The 17,740-nt window shown below is 39.0% G+C and overlaps 1 protein-coding gene across 1 annotated transcript in view; it reads right to left on the bottom strand.

Annotated features, from left to right (window-relative positions):
* The window catches only part of LOC125716080 (BMP/retinoic acid-inducible neural-specific protein 1-like), a 73,040-nt gene extending 57,972 nt beyond the window's left edge, over positions 1-15,068 (bottom strand). The window contains exon 1 of the mRNA XM_048988319.1: positions 14,645-15,068. The gene's annotated coding sequence lies outside the window, so the exon portion shown is untranslated. The remainder of the gene's footprint in view (positions 1-14,644) is intronic.
* Between the last annotated feature and the right edge of the window lie 2,672 nt (positions 15,069-17,740).

The raw sequence follows: 17,740 nt of genomic DNA on the forward strand, positions 1-17,740 counted from the left end.
GTACTTTGGATATGCCAAAAAAAATGCTACATAAGGAATAGCTGGATTTGAGACCCACGCATATCCATAACACCTCTTGATATGCAGCCTGCCTATGGATCCACGTCCTGGCCGACCTGAGCTTACGCCTGCAAAGCTGTGCATGTTCACAGCTGGGTCCAGCTGTCACGTCACCGCTAACAAGGGACAGGGAACAGCTGCTCACTTCTGTGCGTCCTGGCAGCAGACATGAAGGCAGGGCTGAGCTCCATTTTCCCAGCTTCATACAGCAAAGCCTTTCTTGCCCCCCGCCGCCCCCCCCCCCCCCCCCACCCCAAAGGTTTTACTGAACTTAGCGACCTAGTTTTTCTCTGGACGCCCTTTCTTTGGCAGTCCAGCTCATAGAGAGCAAAACGCTTTTAGCCTTGGTAGCATTTGTTGCCCCTACAGAAAACAAAAGATTTTCACAAGACAATAATGATTATATAAATCTGTGTGCGGTATTTCTTCGTGTCCCCAGCCCTGCCTTCCAAAGGGAAGGTACCAGGCCGTATTTGTTTGTTTATTTTTGATCAAGTTAAAAGAATTTAATATCGCTATCAATTCAATATTGATCAGTAAATGCAATATTTATTTCAGGTCAAAGTGGGGCCTTTATTGAAATGAAATAGGTTTTGTTTCAGACCACTTATTAGAAGCTAGGGAGATTAAGAAGGCAGCTCGAAGGTACATCGTGGGCCAGCATTCGAAACACAGACGAATAGAGAGCCAGACCATGCACAGCTCCAAAAGCACTCCACTTTTAGCACGCAGAAGGTTGCATTTTCTATCTCATGCTGCATCTCTAAAACGGAACAAGCATTCTTTAAAATCTATTTATAATTTAATAATAAATGGCTTTTCCCCAGGCATTCAAGCTATTAATACAAGGTGGTTGTGAAAGTTTGTCAATTTCCTAGGCTTGAAAAAGCTGAAGAGTCTTTAACAGCCCAGACTACTTTCTCATTTCATTTTCATATCATAGACCTTATTTATTCTAATTATAAAAAGAAATTGTCTTTCACAAATGAATAAAGATTGTTTAGTCTTCCTTTGGAACAAAGCGGTACTGTTTACAGAGCGGTGTATGTGTTGATTCAGTCATTTGTGACTCTCATTTGCATAGCTTGAAGTGAAATATTTCCTTCTCATTTGGTCAACTGAATGCTACACGATTTCTTTCATTTCTACTATTTTTCACATCTTGAAACATGTATATATGGTTTCTGTCTTTTACTGCCTTTGTGCATATGATTAGAAACAACCGATTTTAATTACCCCTTTAATTCCGTAAAGAGGAATCTGGTGCTTGACTTCACAAACATTCTGTTAGTCTAATTTGCATTTACAGTCCTTTGTATTGATTTGTCCTACCAGTACTAATTCTACACGGAACTGTTGTTCTGTGCTTTTTTCTTAGTGCGCTTACACAACTAAATGAAATAAATGTGACACCTTTTCTGTTTTAGGGATGTGATTAGTAGAAAACTAATAATTACCTACAGAAACATGTTTGAATACATAACAACTGTATGAACTAATGTGTATAGAATTTAGTCTGAACAAAAATATTTTGCTCAAACATATTTCTAGCAGTTATAATATATCTGTTGACCCATAATAGGTTGAGGTATGAATCATGTTAAAATGTAACCTCACTCTCTCTATCTATTTTAGTTAATGAGGAATATTTTGACCCGTAACAAACGGCAGATCATCACCAAAAGGGAATTTCCAGATGTTTCTTTGACAATGACTTGTTTGAATAGAACTCCTCAATTTCTAAGTTGAAAGCTACTTAGCAAATCCTCAGTGGTAAAAACGCTTTTATATATCATCCTCAAATCTCCCACCCCTTCACCTGTTCCCCATCACAGTTATCAGAAAAAATAGTAAGAGGTACCACCTCTGTAATTTCCTATCTCAGGCACCTCGCTTCCACAATCATGTAGTGACAGGATTAAATAAAGGCCTGCTTTTTCGCAGTACCACAGGGGTGACAAATGAAAATGGTGCCTGGTAATTACTGTTAAATCCACCACTCAAGGCTCATCTTTTCCTTTAATAAGAATCTTATTGGAATGCTCAACAGGTAAAGGCAGCCTCACATAACACGGCAGCTTTCAGACCTTATAGCTGTGCACTTATCGAGCAAGCTGTATACGCGTAGCTATAACTCAAAGCTATATATCGCTATGCAGCTGTGAAAGATCGGCGCTATCGTCTGTATGTGTATGTTTGAATGTAATTTGATACTCTGAGAGATCATTCATGGCGGTAATATGAAGACTGTGCATGAAAATGAGAAGTGTGCAGGACATAATTATACAAGAGAAGTTATTGTAGCCGACTACTGAGGTAGAGGAATGGCAGCAAGGCAATAAAGCAACGTTGTCCTGTAATATGACTTCACTCACTCATTAATTTGTCCGTTTGTTTGTTTGTTTGTTTGGTCATGCTTCACTGCAATTTTTATATGTTTGTTACTTTTCCCAGAGATAATTCTGGACAGCATATTTATACAATGTACTTTGCTTTCAAACAGTATCCGCGTGTGGACTGAGGTGCAGGTCTTGGTTTTGGCTTTTATGAAGAGCACCTACATTTCCTTCAGTTCTGGAGCTTTGCTGACTTGTCAATGTTTGGGATATTGATTTTGTTTTGGCCACGAAATGCTACACATTAATGATGGTATTATATATTCATCAGGTTACCGAAAGTAATTGGCTTTTTCTTTCACATTTGTCAGCTGCGACAACTGTTACATCAAGTAACCACTGACAGCAGGCGAGAAGTAAGTTTATCATTAATTTTTTCATAATTTTTTTTTCTTATCTAGCAAACTTTTTCTTCTTACTGTATGTTGGATTATTCTTTTCTTTCTTTTTGGTGCTTTGGGTTTCAATCACTTAAGTTTACAAGGCAGAACATCTTCATTTTCACACCAAAAGTGACACAAAAGAATGACATTTTTAAGTCATACCTGGATATAAAATTCATGGGTATGGATTTAACTTTCATACCGAACACAATGAGAAATGCATATATCTGATTGAAAAAAATCCACATGCTGAAAGAAACTGCTCTGATAAAGACAAGACTGGCAGCAATGATGACAAGTTTTCCTTAAAAATATTAATAAATAGCGACAGTTTGAAATAATCCTACAGGCACATATATATACCTTAAATGCTCCTTGTCATTAAATGACAGGCTAGTGTTGTAAACGAAATCTAATGTTTTTTTTCCTATTCAAAAAACATATCACATGTGCAAAAACTAACATCTTATTGGTCGTTCCTTATTTAATACATCCGAAAACCGCAGAAATCACGCTCTCTGCAAATAAAAAAATCAGAACAATTATACCTAATCGAACTTGATATGCAGGCCTTAAAAATATGTATGCTAGTTTCAGAATAATGTTAAGTTTTTTCATGCAAAAAAAATGAATTGGTCTGAAATAGTCTTTAGGCCTTGCTATTTGACAATATTATTAGTAATCAAGCATATCAGACAAGCAATCTGGTATCGGCGTCTGCCAGCGACTGACTAGCGATTATCGGTTTTATCAGGGAAGTTGACTTTGAGTAAATACTCAGAGTCAACTTCTTTACCACTGATATGTGGAGAACATAATATTTTCTGAGGTGGTCCGTAGAGTAATAAGTTTAGGAACACTGCTTTAGATGGCCAAAGACTTACTATTAAATCAAAATGCGAGCTGTTATACCGGATTATTTTTTTGGTCTCTAGGCATTAGTGATTTTTTTATCTTAAAATGTGCCAATATTTTATGTCAATATTGTCTATCTACTGTGATTTTGTGGTTTGTTTTCTGTTTTGGTTTCTTGCTTTGTGCTTTGGTTGTGTTTTACTTGTCTGTTATTCCCCTAGTGTAGCTTCTGTTTCTTAGTTCCTCTGTTAGAGTTCCCAGAGTTTAATTATTAGTTTCAGCTGTTGCCTGTTTTTCTGCCTGCCCTTCTGTGTTTACCTGATTGCTCGTTGCCCTGCCCCCTCCCGGATTGGTTAATTGTCTGTCTCACTCCTGCTTGTCATTACCCTGCTCAGTTTTTGTATTTAAGTTCCCCTAGTGGTTCATTGTTTGCTGTTGATGGCATGTTTGCTGTTGATGGCATGTTTGCTGTTGATGGCATGTTTGCTATTTTTGGTTCTCTGCCTGTTTTCCTTTTTAGTTTTGACCCCTCGTGGTCTCATTTTGTTTTTTAGTGTCTCCCTGTATTGAGTTCTGCTAAGCAAACCCTTGTTGTCCCGTGAAGCCACAAGTGGGTCGTCCACATTCTCTTCCTCGACTGCATGATGCCACGCCCTCATGCCAAACCCACCCGGATACGTGACATGTGGTGGCTGAATGTACTCTATGTGTTGGACTTGACAAACCATTATGGTAGCGGTGTGCTAAATATCCAGCTTAAATATCCAATAAGCATCCAATATGAATGTTCTGTAGCTTCCGAAGCCACTTTCTATCTGATTATTACTGTAATATCTATGTGTGCCTTCAGCATTTCTTTAGGTTTCCACATTGGATTTTAGGGAAGCGATGTTGCTCGTTGGCTGCTACATGTACTGCTCCTCCTACATAACCATTAACTACATGATACACTATATGGGTAAAAGTGCTGGGACATCTGGGCTACAGGAACTTTTATGACATCCCATTCTAAATCCATAAGCTTCAATATGGAGTTGGTCCCTATAACAGCTGCCACTCTTCTGGAAAGGCTTTCTACAAGATTTGAGTATGTCTGTGGGAATTTTTACCCATTTATCCAGAAGAGCATTGGAGAGGACAGGCACTGATATTGGACTTGAAGAGCTCGGTTGTAAACTCCGTTCTAGTTTATACCAAAGTTATTCAATGGGGTTGAGGTCAGGGCTCTGTGTGGCCTAGTCAAGTTCTTCCACACCAAACTCACTCAGTCATATCTTTATGGACCTTGTGGTGTGTACTGGGGCACAGTCATGCTGGAACAGAAAAGTGCCTTCCCCAAACTGTTCCCACAAATTCTGAAGCATCGAATTATCCAAAATGCATTGGTATGCTGAAGCGTTAAAAGTTCCCATCACTGGGACTAAGGGGTCTAGCCCAACCCCTGAAAAACTACCCCATACCATTATCTCTCCTCCACCAAACTTTACAGTTGGCACAATGCAGTCAGGCAGGTAATGTTCTCCTGGCGTCCGCCAAACCCAGAATGATCCATCAGACGACCAGACAGAGAAGCGTGATTCATCACTCCACAGAACACGTTTCCACTGCTCCTGAGCCCAGTGGCGGTGTGCTTTACACCACCTGACGCTTGGCAGTAAGGCTTGCTTGTAGCTGCTCGGTCATGGAAGCCCATTCCACGCTCCTGGCGCATAGTTTATGTGCTGGGGTTAATGCCAGGGAAAGTTTAGACCTCTGCAGTTGTTGAGTAAACAGAGTACTGGCAACTTTTACACACTATGCAGCACTTCAGCAGTTGGCGACCCCACTCTGTTACTTTACATGGTCTGCCACTTCGTGGCTGAGTTGCTGTTGTTCCTAAATGCTTCCACTTTGTAATAATACTTGTCCCGGGAATATCTAGTAGGAAAGAAATTTCATAGACTTATTGCAAACGTGGCATTCCATGACAGTACTGCATTTAAATTCAGTGAACTCTTCAGAATGACCCATTCTTTCACAAATATTTGTAAACCTGACTCCATGGTTAGGTGCTTGATTTTATAATGATTTTATTATAATATTGATTTCCTAATATTTTTGTCCATATAGTGTATTCTCCTTGCCCAACGCTAGTGAGGGCAGATACCACAGATTTTCCATTCGATCTGATTTCAGTTCAAAACAGGGTTGGTATTGTCAATCCAGATAGCAAAATTCTGTGCAGGTCCTGCCAGGACTGGCAAACTTGCTGAGGCAGGGATTGATCGTTCCATTTCAGTACCCCTTCCCCTTTCTCCCCCTTTAGTAATTCATGTTCTCCTCTCAGGGGCACTTTCATGCACAGCCTTATTTAAGCTGAAGCCCAGAGGCCTCTGCTTAAAGGGGCCTCAAAAAGGGTCCCCAGGTTGACACAGGTTTGACTCAACGGCTATTGAAGAGAATTGTATAAACATAATATAAATATTTCAATACCAGGTAGGACTCGATGTTGCTAACTACTACTTTTATTATTGCAATCAACATTAGAATTGATTCTCAAAATGAAAGCATTCAGATCGAAAGAATTGTTATTTCAGTATCGATCCACACATCCCAACTCACACCAGTCATTCATACACAGAAACAGAAAGTTTTCCAGATACTGTATCCTTCAGCGATCTATGTTGTGGTTCACCTACCACCCATCCAACCATCCATCCATCCATTCTCTGTAACCACTTATCCTGTTCAGGGTCACAGAGTGTCCAGAGCCTATACCCCAGAAGCTACAGGCACAAGGCAGGGAACCCTGCATGGGGTGCCAACCAGTCTCAGGACACACCATTCGTGTTTCACCTGTTTCACATGTTTTAGGCTGCACTAAATGTCTCTGTTTGTTGTGTGCTGTATTGTGTGGAATTTTAAAAATCTCTTGCTGTGTTGTGCTTCGACAGCTCATTTACTTTGTGTAAATGCACAGTTACGTTTGTTTACTTACATGCATATTTACTTTGCGTAGTTCACATCATGTTTACTCGTTCTCCCTTGTGTGAATTTTTTAAGTTTTCTATCTAGTGCACTTAGTTTTGCTAGCTACATTAAAATAAGTCAGCCAACTATTTAAAAATAAATTTCATGCATCGCTGGTGTTTTTAGCGGACACTTTTTCAGACACTGCCAAATACAGTGGCTAATTGGTACCGCAGTGGTTAATCTTTTTAGTTCAGCCTAGTCTTATGATTCTGAAAGCACTACCTCAATCCAGCATCTTATTGTATTCCGCAAACAAATAAATTGCCATAGGCTTCCACAGTAAATGAAGCGTGATCTTAGATTTTATGCACATTATTAATAGCATGAAATGGTTACCATTATTTTTATTGCCAACATAAAGAAATTGTTTGTATAAATGAAATTATCATAAAGAGATGATATGGTGGCAGAGAATAAGCTAATATTTGAATGGAAAAAAAAAACTGATGAATTGTCTTCGCTAATGTGCTGCTTCAGTCACCCAACTCCCAATGATGCAAGTCTTTCTGACAGATTACTGCTGCAGCTTACTCACTATTATCCATCCATCCATCCATTTTCCAAACCACTTAATCCCTACTGGGTTGCGGGGGGTCCGGAGCCTATCCCGGAAACAATGGGCATGAGGCAGGGAACAACCCAGGATGGGGGACCAGCCCATCGCAGGGCACACTCACACACCATTCACTCTCACATGCACACCTACGGGCAATTTAGCAACTCCAATTAGCCTCAGCATATCTTTGGACTGTGGGGGGAGAACATGCAAACTCCACACTCATGGGACCTGGGCGGAGACTTGAACCCGGGTCCCAGAGGTGTGAGGCAACAGTGCTAACCACTGCACCACCATGCCGCCCCCACTCCCTATTGTATGAATGTATTTCCTACAATATAGCAGACGAGGACATCACTAATAAAAATGCCATGGCTCTCTCGTGTACAGGACTTATGGGTGGGACACTAACTCCGATGGGTCACCCTTCACGAGTATGATGACCCCAGGTGGACCAGGGAGACCTTCTACTCTAGGCAGACGTGGATTTCTATGAATACGCTGGACTTTGCTTATTGCTGTAATAAAACAGAAAGCAGCATTGTTACTGGAGCTGACTAGGCCAGGGACAACACGGTGACTTCAGTTAACAGTGTGACCTTATGACTCCTGGGTTGTAAGTTTGAATGAAGCTCCTGCTTTGTGTACAGTTTGTGTGCACTTTACATTTACCTTTACATTTATGGCCATTTGGCAGATGCCCTTAGCCCAAGCGACTTGCATAAGTGCTTAAAAGTCTCATTAGTGAAAACATTCTGACTTTCATGTGCTCCCTAAGTCATCTGGATACTCCAATATCTTCTTGCCATTCAAAACATGCAGCTTTGTGTCCTTAGTGTTCATGCACAGTGATGAATTGGAATCCCATCTATATTGTACCATAGTATTCTGCTGTATGGTTCCTGAGATTGGCTCCAGAACCCTGACCAGGATAAGTGGTTAGAAGATAGATGGATGATTAGGCCAGACTGCTAGGTGGGGAGTTAAAGTAATTTGATATTGAGTTGTAAACTGCATTTTTCTTTAAGAATTACAAAAGCTAATTATTGTGTCAGTCGTGATAAATGGAAATACTCTTGTTATTCATAGTCAAACAAAACATTGGAGCTGGATGATAATATCTATGGTAGATGAAAGTTATTTCAGATGAATTGATTACATTTCATCTATGTCTGGTATCCTATACAGTTAAATTGTTAATTATGTAAGGCTTGATTAGTAGTTTCCATGCTTTCATTAGTAGTTTTCTGCTTTCATGTGAAGAATGAATAACCACTTACCTTAACCACTCTGCATTGTGCTATAGTAGGAAGCACAAGTGATTTTGGCAAAATACATTATCAAGGCATTTATGGATACATAGTTTTAAATGTGTCATTTTACTACTGTAGGACAAGCTTGTAAAAAATGTATGGGATCTCTTAAAGGCTCAGCGCCTTCATCTGTGAATATGCTAAATAATTTCCGCATTATCAGGATCACCTGACTGCATGTCTCTAGACTGTGGTGAGAAACATGCAAAGTCTGCACACACGCAGGGCAAAGGGGAGACTCAAACTCCCAATACTGCAAAAGGAACAGTACTAGGGCCTGCTTCAGAAAGCAGGATTTCTTGTTTAGGCAGATAGCTTTTTGGATGTAAGATAGTCTGGGCTAAATTTAAGTGAAGAAAGATTTAGGGTGTGTTTCCCGATAAGGATGACTAGCGTCTTACGAAGACTCTAAAAATATATCTTCTCAAAGGTATTTCTTTGCCTCATGCCCATTGCTTCCGGGATAGGCTCCAGGCCCCCTGCGAACCAGTAGGATGTTTGGAAGATGGATGGATGGATGGATGGATGGATGGATGGATGGATGGTATTTCTTTTCCTAAATTTGCTTCCCTAATGATCTCTTAAGAGATTGTTTAAGGGAGTGCTTCTTAAGAGCGACCTTAATAGGTGCTGGAACACCTGATTGGTTGACATGGATGGCTTGAGAATTGATTGTTCCCTCCATATTGCATTAACCAGAACTGGGGAGAACCTAAAAAGAAAACGTAAAATTAACAAATTGAATCATCTAACTGTAAATATGATTTTTGCCAATTGGGTGTACGAACCTGTCTCCCCAGATTGTAGTATCGCTATTTTATTTTTATTTGTTCTATCAAACACCTGCGTGTAAAAATATGTGTGCATGTCAGTGCTATAGGGATGAGCAAAAGCCCAATAGCCGAAAGAAAAGTTGCATTATTTTCTTAAGCATTAAGCGTTGAGACAACTTAAGGTGGAAATCAGGGACGACATTGTGTTAAAAAGGTTTCCGGAAACGCACCCCAAAACAGATGATATCTCACAGTAATCACATTTAATGATATCCTGAGATACTTGGTAAGACTTCATCAAGACTCTGCAGATATCAACAAGCTTTCAACCAAGCCTATAGTGAAGGTTTTGTCAATGATTTATAAAAAAAAAAAACATCCAAAAAATGTCAGTTAAAGTAGCATGACCTGCCTTTTATATTGCAAAAACCCAGAGGACTCACGACATTTTTTCCCCCTATGGGTAGTCATATCTGATACATCATGTTACACTATCCTATAAAATGTTATAGTTAATGTTATATAAATTCTAGTTTTACATCACAAATGATAGGATTAGTTATGAGGGATTTCAAATGAAATATCCAATAATCATCCACATTTTAGCTTCCCATTTCACATTTAAATGTCTCACAACTTTATTGTGTTTTCTGAATATGTCTTGATTCTTTATGCTGCAACGTACCTACTTAAAACGGAGACCCACTGGCATGGACATTATCTTATCACCTTGAGCAACATGATACAAATTATGAAAGAGCATGTTCTATGAAATGAAATGGCACTACAAGAGCAACAAAACTAGAAAACATTTATGGAAGGAAATAAAACGTCGTTTAATGAATCTGATTACTGGGCAGAAATCCATACAATAGTGACGTGACATTGTTACTTTCAAACCCATTCATTGGTGGGTTTGCTTAAGAAGTCTAGACCTTCAGAGGTACCCAAGTCAACAGGTGACACTGTCATATTAACTCCTTAATGATTTGCTTCAGTCACTGAAGGGAATTATAAATGTAGAGCTTGTGCCCATTGTGACGCAACACATGAGCATGCAATTCTGAATATGCATTAGCTTCCCTGGTAGTAGTGTAGAGGTACAACAAGTATTAATTCCCGAAACACTGTGAAATACTGATGAAGGTATCTGTGGTGATGAAACACTGGTAGCTGTCTGTTTTGCCCAAATAATGCTGGCCTGATGGTGCAGTGGGTAGCAGCACTGTCATCTAACACCTCCAGCGTGTGACGGTCAAATCCTCTCCCTGCCCTGTGTGTGTGAGATTGAATGTTCTTCCTTTATTGCAAAGGTTTTCTGCCAGCTTCCAAAGACAGGCAGTTAAATGGACTGGCATTGTTAAATCATCCACAGTTTGTGCATGCGTGTGTGTGTGTGTGTGTGTGTGTGTGTGTGTGTGTGTGTGTGCCCTGTGATGGATTAGCATTCCATCCAGAAAATGAAGCTCAAAGCGTCTTTTCTTGAATTGTCCTAAAATATTTTTTAAAAATCATAGTCACACAAGCTGTGCGTTTCATTCACCCAGCAGGCATGAGTTTTCCTCTTCCACTATTTAACTTATTTTGACTGACATCCCATGCAGGGTATCCCACTACCTTGTGACAGGCTCCAGACCCCCACTGTACTGCTTGGAAGGATAACAGAAATGCGGATGGATTATACGTTTTAGGGTTATTTTTTCGCTATCATTACTATTATTTATTTTTTGGCTAACAGCTTTACAAAAATGAATCAAATCCCTCCTCCCCCCATTATATGAATAGACAACTAGATATTTCAGTGAAGCATTTCAGCATAATTCACTTTTGGGACTTGAACCTACAGCCATCACATTACAAGTTTTTATCCTTTATAGTGGGGATTTCCCAACCCCCCCCCCACCTTTGGTGTTTAAAGAGATAATGGTAGAATTGTCATCAGGTGGGGGTGAGGAGGGAAGCTAGATCCTTTAATTTTTTTCTTCTTTTTTACAGCCCTTGATGTTTAACAATTATGAGCAATTTGCCCCGCAGGTCACCATGTTTAACACCCCCCCCCCCCCCCGCACAATTTGTACAACAAGTTTCAACAGTCTGTGGCGATCAGCCAGGAACTTGCTTTACTTAACAAAAATGTTAAATACCATTTCAACTATGTAAAAAGGATTGTGAGTAGAGGCATGTTGTACAGTAATACCTAAGATTTCAATCTGCTTCCAAAGGACTGGCTTGACCTCATGGACATTCGGTGCCTAGGAAGGCACAGTGTTCTGTTTCTGGAAGGAATACAGATGCATTACTCTGTCACTAATTTTCATTAATGTTATTTATAAGTTATATATGGCAACAAAACAGTCATTCATCTAAAAATGCAATAACATGCTTTGGGCTAAATACTGCCCAGGCTTTAAAATCAACTGTGTTCCATTATGTATACCAGGAAACAGCACTCCTGCCCACACACACCAGGCCAGCTTTCCTACCAAGTGGAGGCAGGAGATGCCCTTCTCCTGATTTACAGAAGCTCTCTTCTGCATGTTTGCCTTCATGAGAAAGCTCCGTGCTGCTACCTTGCCCACTGTTTCAGTAAAATGTGTCCTTTTGGTGCCTGCAGGCTAGACTTAGGAATCATGCAAACATTCTGTAAAGAAAATTATATGTTTCTCATATTCAGCAAAAGCTTTCTTAGTTTATAGTGTGCATCATTCTGATTATATTACGTAGAGTCTTCTGGATGTGCTGTCATTTTTGTAAACCCATTTTTTACTACGATACTAGTATAATGACCATCTACAGTGTGTGTGTGTGTGGATTGTGTTTACATTACATCATTCGGATTTCCAGCATGCATTCAAATTTAACGGTTTTTAAAATAAGAAGGAACATAATGCCAGCTAATAATTCGATTGAAGAGTAATATCATTCTCCCATGACGAAAAGAGCACCACAGCTGCACACATTAATTTAACTTTTTAACATGGAGTTTGCAGTGTTGCATAAATATGTATTTACTTGCACACACATGAGCTGAGAAACAAATTAACTGCATACACTAATTGAAGTTTTTGGTCCAGAACAATGTGTAAAAATGAAAATCACGATTTACTTTAACATGAATTTAGCAGCAGGACAAATGGGGTCTTGGTTATACTCATTCATTAGCCAATCACATCACTTTAACGTGGTTGAGGGCGGAGTCTGGCATGGTGGTCTGGCTGCCAGGAGCTTCTTTTTTGTTAATCATGTTGGGAAAGGTTTCATTTGTGTGTGTGTGTGTGTGTGTGTGGTACAGGTATACATTACATGGTGGGGACCTGATAACCTGATATTTTGACGGTTGTGGGAACCATTTTTTCAGGTCACCACAAAGATCTGTGAATGCAATCAGAAAACTAAAAATGTCTCGTATCTTGTTTATTTACTTATGGTTAAAGTTAGGGGCTGGGTAGGGGTTAGGGTCACCATGTTGGGATTAGAGATTTCCCTATAGAAATGAATGGAGAGTCCCCACAAAGATATAATTACAAACCTGTGTGTGTGTGTGCCTGATTATTAGCTCTGGTGTAAGGTGTTACGACATAGTTTTTAATCTGGACCTCATAAACAAAAGGTTTTAAGAATAGGGGTGTCGTAAAACTCTCGGGAAACTCTTTAGTGATTTCCTGCCCTCGAAACTTTATGACGAGAATCGCATTAATGGCTTGGCTGGCAAAGATTTGATTAGGATAGAACAAGTTACAGCACAGTTGAAATTCACTTAATGCAATTTATATGCGTCTTATATGAATTCCCTGTAGATACTGTGGATCGTAAAACTGATTATTTCTAGATTACTGGTAATGATAGGCCTAAATATTTAAGCTGCACAGGAAACAAAATACATAACTAATATTATTAGTTTTTAATGAAATGTTTGCTAAAAAAGACAACATTAATTCCTTTTTACGCCTGCGAAAAATTATAATTATCTGTAGGTATCCAAATTTATTCCCCATAACAAAAGTGCTACATCTTATCTTCCTAACAATCAATAACCTCTACAATTAGCTTTCCTTTGACGATTCCGATCATGTAGCCTTAGTGAAAGTGCTTGAGCTCCCCCCGCTGTTAATTCAAGAAAGCGCAGACGAGTGTGGCGCACTTCTAATCTTATTTTCTTCCTATCAGAATTCACTTTGCCAATTAATACATCTCGCAGGGCACAGATACTGAAATACTATATTTAATATGTCCTTTTAATTCTATATAACCAACTTGCATGATACATTATGTCCTATGTGTCTGGTAAGTGAAGGCAAGCGAGTTGTACAACGTGTACAGGGTGAGTTCCAGTAGCTGGCTGGAACTGCAGATCTGAAAATGTGGACTTATGCTTGCCAAATCAACACAAGAAATATACGAAAAATAATATAAAAAAACTGGAATAATAAATATATATATTTATAGGCCTATATAACGGTGGCTTGTTTTGTGAACGCTTGATCTTAAATGTATTTTTAGGAAGAAAAAAAAAGCTGAGCGTGCAAACAATATGACGCCAGCTGTTTGAACCTGATTTTGTGGCTTTTCTGTCTGGCAGTGATTATTACTTTTATTACACTAATAGCAAGGGTGCATCTCCTTGTGTTTTACCGAGAAGAGTAAGATAATCTAGTGGCTTTGGTAGTTTAGTGCCCTTGCTCCGAGTTGTCATACTTCAGCAGGCACAAGCGATGGGTTTTATGCTGTCAGCAAATCAAGAGCAGACTTTTGCCTTGGTTAACCAACGTTGCAGTGCTGGCGTTCCTTGCATATACAAATAAAAATCATATAAATACATTTTACTGGATAGCGCAATTCAATTATATTATGTTAAATAGGAGGAAGTGGCATGTGTTGTTACGCGACCCAAAGCCCATGGGAGAATTATATCAATATTATTTTAATTACACAGATTACAGTTACTATCTTTCTATCTCATTGCAGTTTTTCGGGCAATATCTGTTCTACGATAGTGCGAAAAGCATTTCCACAAATGCGAAGTTTAGTGAACAGATCAGCACATCCGATGCATATAGAATAAAAATGACAAGGCAAGAGACTAAAATACATCAGGAAACTTGTGTACCACGCAGCTATATACATCTGTAAATACACCCAATCTGAAATATTTTATATAGACTACTGTTTCCCAAAACAAGTTTTAATAAAGCCATAATATATTCTTCCTACGATCGCTTCCAAGCCAATAAAATACTTAAAGTATTTTTAAAATATATATATAGATATAGATATAGATATGGATATGCAGGCTTACCTAAAATTGATTCTTCTCTTTGACTAGGATCTGCCGCCAGTAATTTCATATGTCACCGAAAAACTTATACTGCTGATGCCTGTGCTTCCAGTGCTCATGCTGGTAACCCAATCTAGGAAACTGGATTGTAGATGATTTAGCAGTCCTTCTCATGCTCCTGTGAGAGAAATCCTTTTTCAGTCGGGTCAGATTGTTGGCATCGATCTAGTCTACTCGGAGCGATAGAAGCAGAAAACGGAGAGGAGAAATATCCGATGAGGACGGCTGAGCCGGATAGGAAGCGTGTTGTGCTCCTGATACGGGAGAGATCAGGTGGATAACTAGTGCAGCGCGAATCTCGTGGAAGGTAAGGACTGAAGCCGAGTGACATAAAAGGACGCGCAAGGGGGAGAGAGACTAGGGGGAGGTACTCACTATTTTCTAAGAGGATTGTTGTGCTAGACACACAAGGGGTGGAACTGGATCATAGAAGTTCATGACATAGAAATGGTTGACATGAGGTTCGGACTAGGGTGATCTTGTTGCTTGTTTTTTTCAAGCAAGCATGTCTATCCTAAGCCTTTATAATTTTCTATAATATGCGTATGTCATTCCAAATATGCCTATCCTACACCGTTAACATTTTCAGCAGGGAATTCAACTGTGAGCGGCGGGCTGAAGTGCAGTGGCCGGCTGTCCGTTCAGCACCATTCGTGCCAAATATGTGTTCAGGACCCGGGACAGCAACCTGACATCGCACTGACGTCAAGTTAAGCGGTCACTGTTAGGCGATTTATAACCAGGGTTCTGACTGAATGTCAGATAGCCAAAATGCAGCCGTTATTTTTACTTCACAGACCGTTAGAATAGCACTGAATGTTGCTCCCTCTGAATCTGACCTCAAGAATGGATTTTATTTGACACTAAATGTATTTAAAAAAATGAAAAAATCAAAACAAGAAACACCTTACTCTGAAATGTTCCTTCGCTAACTTCTTTTTTCTAAGATAATGAAGAAAGTAAATAACGATTAAGCTGCAGATTTTTTTTTCTACTGCAGACCTGATGTTGGTATCTTCAGGGTGCCATCATTTCATCAGCATTAAGTGCTCTGTTTATTGAGGCATCCATAAAACCAGGGGGAGAAAGTAAAGTGATAACTATCATGGGTTAATGGGGATAGGATAGATTGGCTTGACTTTAACAGGGCGCAAAGCTTCTTGTATTGCCATACTGTGACTTTACAGTGCAGGGGCTGATGCAGAGGTATAGACAGCTTTAGTGTCTTGATGAATGGAGTTGGCAGGAGCACCGCATAGCCACGACAGTACGCATGAAGGAGAAGCAGTAGGTGGGGTTTGTCCGAGCTTGATGGATGCGTTTGTGTAGATCCCTAAAAAACCAGCACCAAACAGACTCACGTTCGTACAAAGCAATCTCTTATGCTGCCATTATTAAGAATTGTGAGAAGGTAGTTACTTAGATTTATATCTATTTAGATTCCTGTGCTGTTCTGTATTATCTGTTTCTCATGCTCAGAAAAAAGGGTAAACGTGTGTAGCTTTGCTTGTCACTGGGGCTGTAGCCTCAAGGATCTGCCAACTGTGCCTTCAGCTGGAGGTAATTGTACCTTTTAAGGTACAGAAATGGACTCTGAGGAATGGTACATTATTAATGCTTTGTACCTGTGGGATGTTCCTCAGAGTCCGTTTCTGTACCTTAAAAGGTACAATTTCAAGGATGCAGGCCCAGTGAAAAGCAAAGATACAATTTTTATCCTTTTTTCTTAGAGTGTTATTATAATCAGATAATTATTCATTGATATAAATTTTTTTATTAGACGATTTATTTCTGCTTTCCCAAAAATCTAAAGCAGTGTTGCTAAAAATATGGAAAACAATCTTTGGTTTTACAAAAAAAAGCATAAATTTTCTGTCCATATTTGTAGCCATTTTTGGTGGTGCTCAGATTTTTTGGCTGTATGACCATTAGTTAGGAAATAAAGACAACAAATAAACTGTGAATTAAAATAAACAACAATATATTTTTTTATTAGGATGAGTGAATAATTGTTTAGTGTCAGTCAACAGCTGAGTCTTGACTGATTTGGGAGTCTTAGGAGCTGGAATGTCTTATTGTGTCTGAATTATCCTCTAATGATTACCGTATATTATTGCAAGAAATGGGGGCAGGTGCTGAAACGCTGAAGGTCCCCCTGAAATCATGTTACATATACTATTTCCATACTAAACTACAAATCAGTGTCACTCAGTTTTGTAGTCCAAGCTTGACCTTATCCTTTATACCCCAGTGGGTTAAGTTTGAATTTGCATGATGTTATGTAAATGGTGGTGTGTGCTTCATGTTATTTGAATGGCTGATATGCATCTTTCAGATAGTTTTGAAAGGATTATTTTGAATTTGCCTTTTGAAGTCATTCCACTTCAGCTTATATTCAATTTATCTTAGATTTACATCCATCCGTCTATTTTCTAACCACTTATTCTGGTCAGAGTCACAGGGCAACTTAAATTTGAACATCTCAAATTAAAGAAACATCAACAGTACCCTCCAGTTTCTAAAATCTCCCAGTTTTCTCGGGCTGAAATACTCAAAATTTGAATACATTTTTCTCTCACTGCCTCCCATGAGGTGATTGAACTAATAACCATGACTGGTATTATGTTGGGCACTGCTCCTGGGGCTATCACCTTCTGTCTTTGCATTCGTCCGTCGCCATTAAAAAGGTACTGTAATAGAATCAGTATATTTAAATTAAGTTCAGCTAAATAATACCAAAGAGCCAAATTCGTTTAACATTATTTGCAGCTTGAAAGTTCTAACATCACATTAACAGCATCAAGGTCGACTTCACCAGAATGCTTTTCCTCTTTCATTTATATTTTTTCAGTATTAACATGTTAATTCAGTATGTTAGCGGGATGATATTTATGATTAAACATTACAGAGCAATGGGAACTAAATAAATGTTTTATTAGAGCTCCAGTTATATCAAGAAGACAAAAATCATTTAAAATGTGCAATTTTAAGATAAATAAAACTACGTTACAAAGCACAAAAGTTTAAACATCCATTTTTCACCCAATTTGAAATTAT

The sequence above is a fragment of the Brienomyrus brachyistius genome, chromosome 2 (assembly GCF_023856365.1).
Source record: "Brienomyrus brachyistius isolate T26 chromosome 2, BBRACH_0.4, whole genome shotgun sequence".
Lineage (NCBI taxonomy): Eukaryota > Metazoa > Chordata > Actinopteri > Osteoglossiformes > Mormyridae > Brienomyrus > Brienomyrus brachyistius.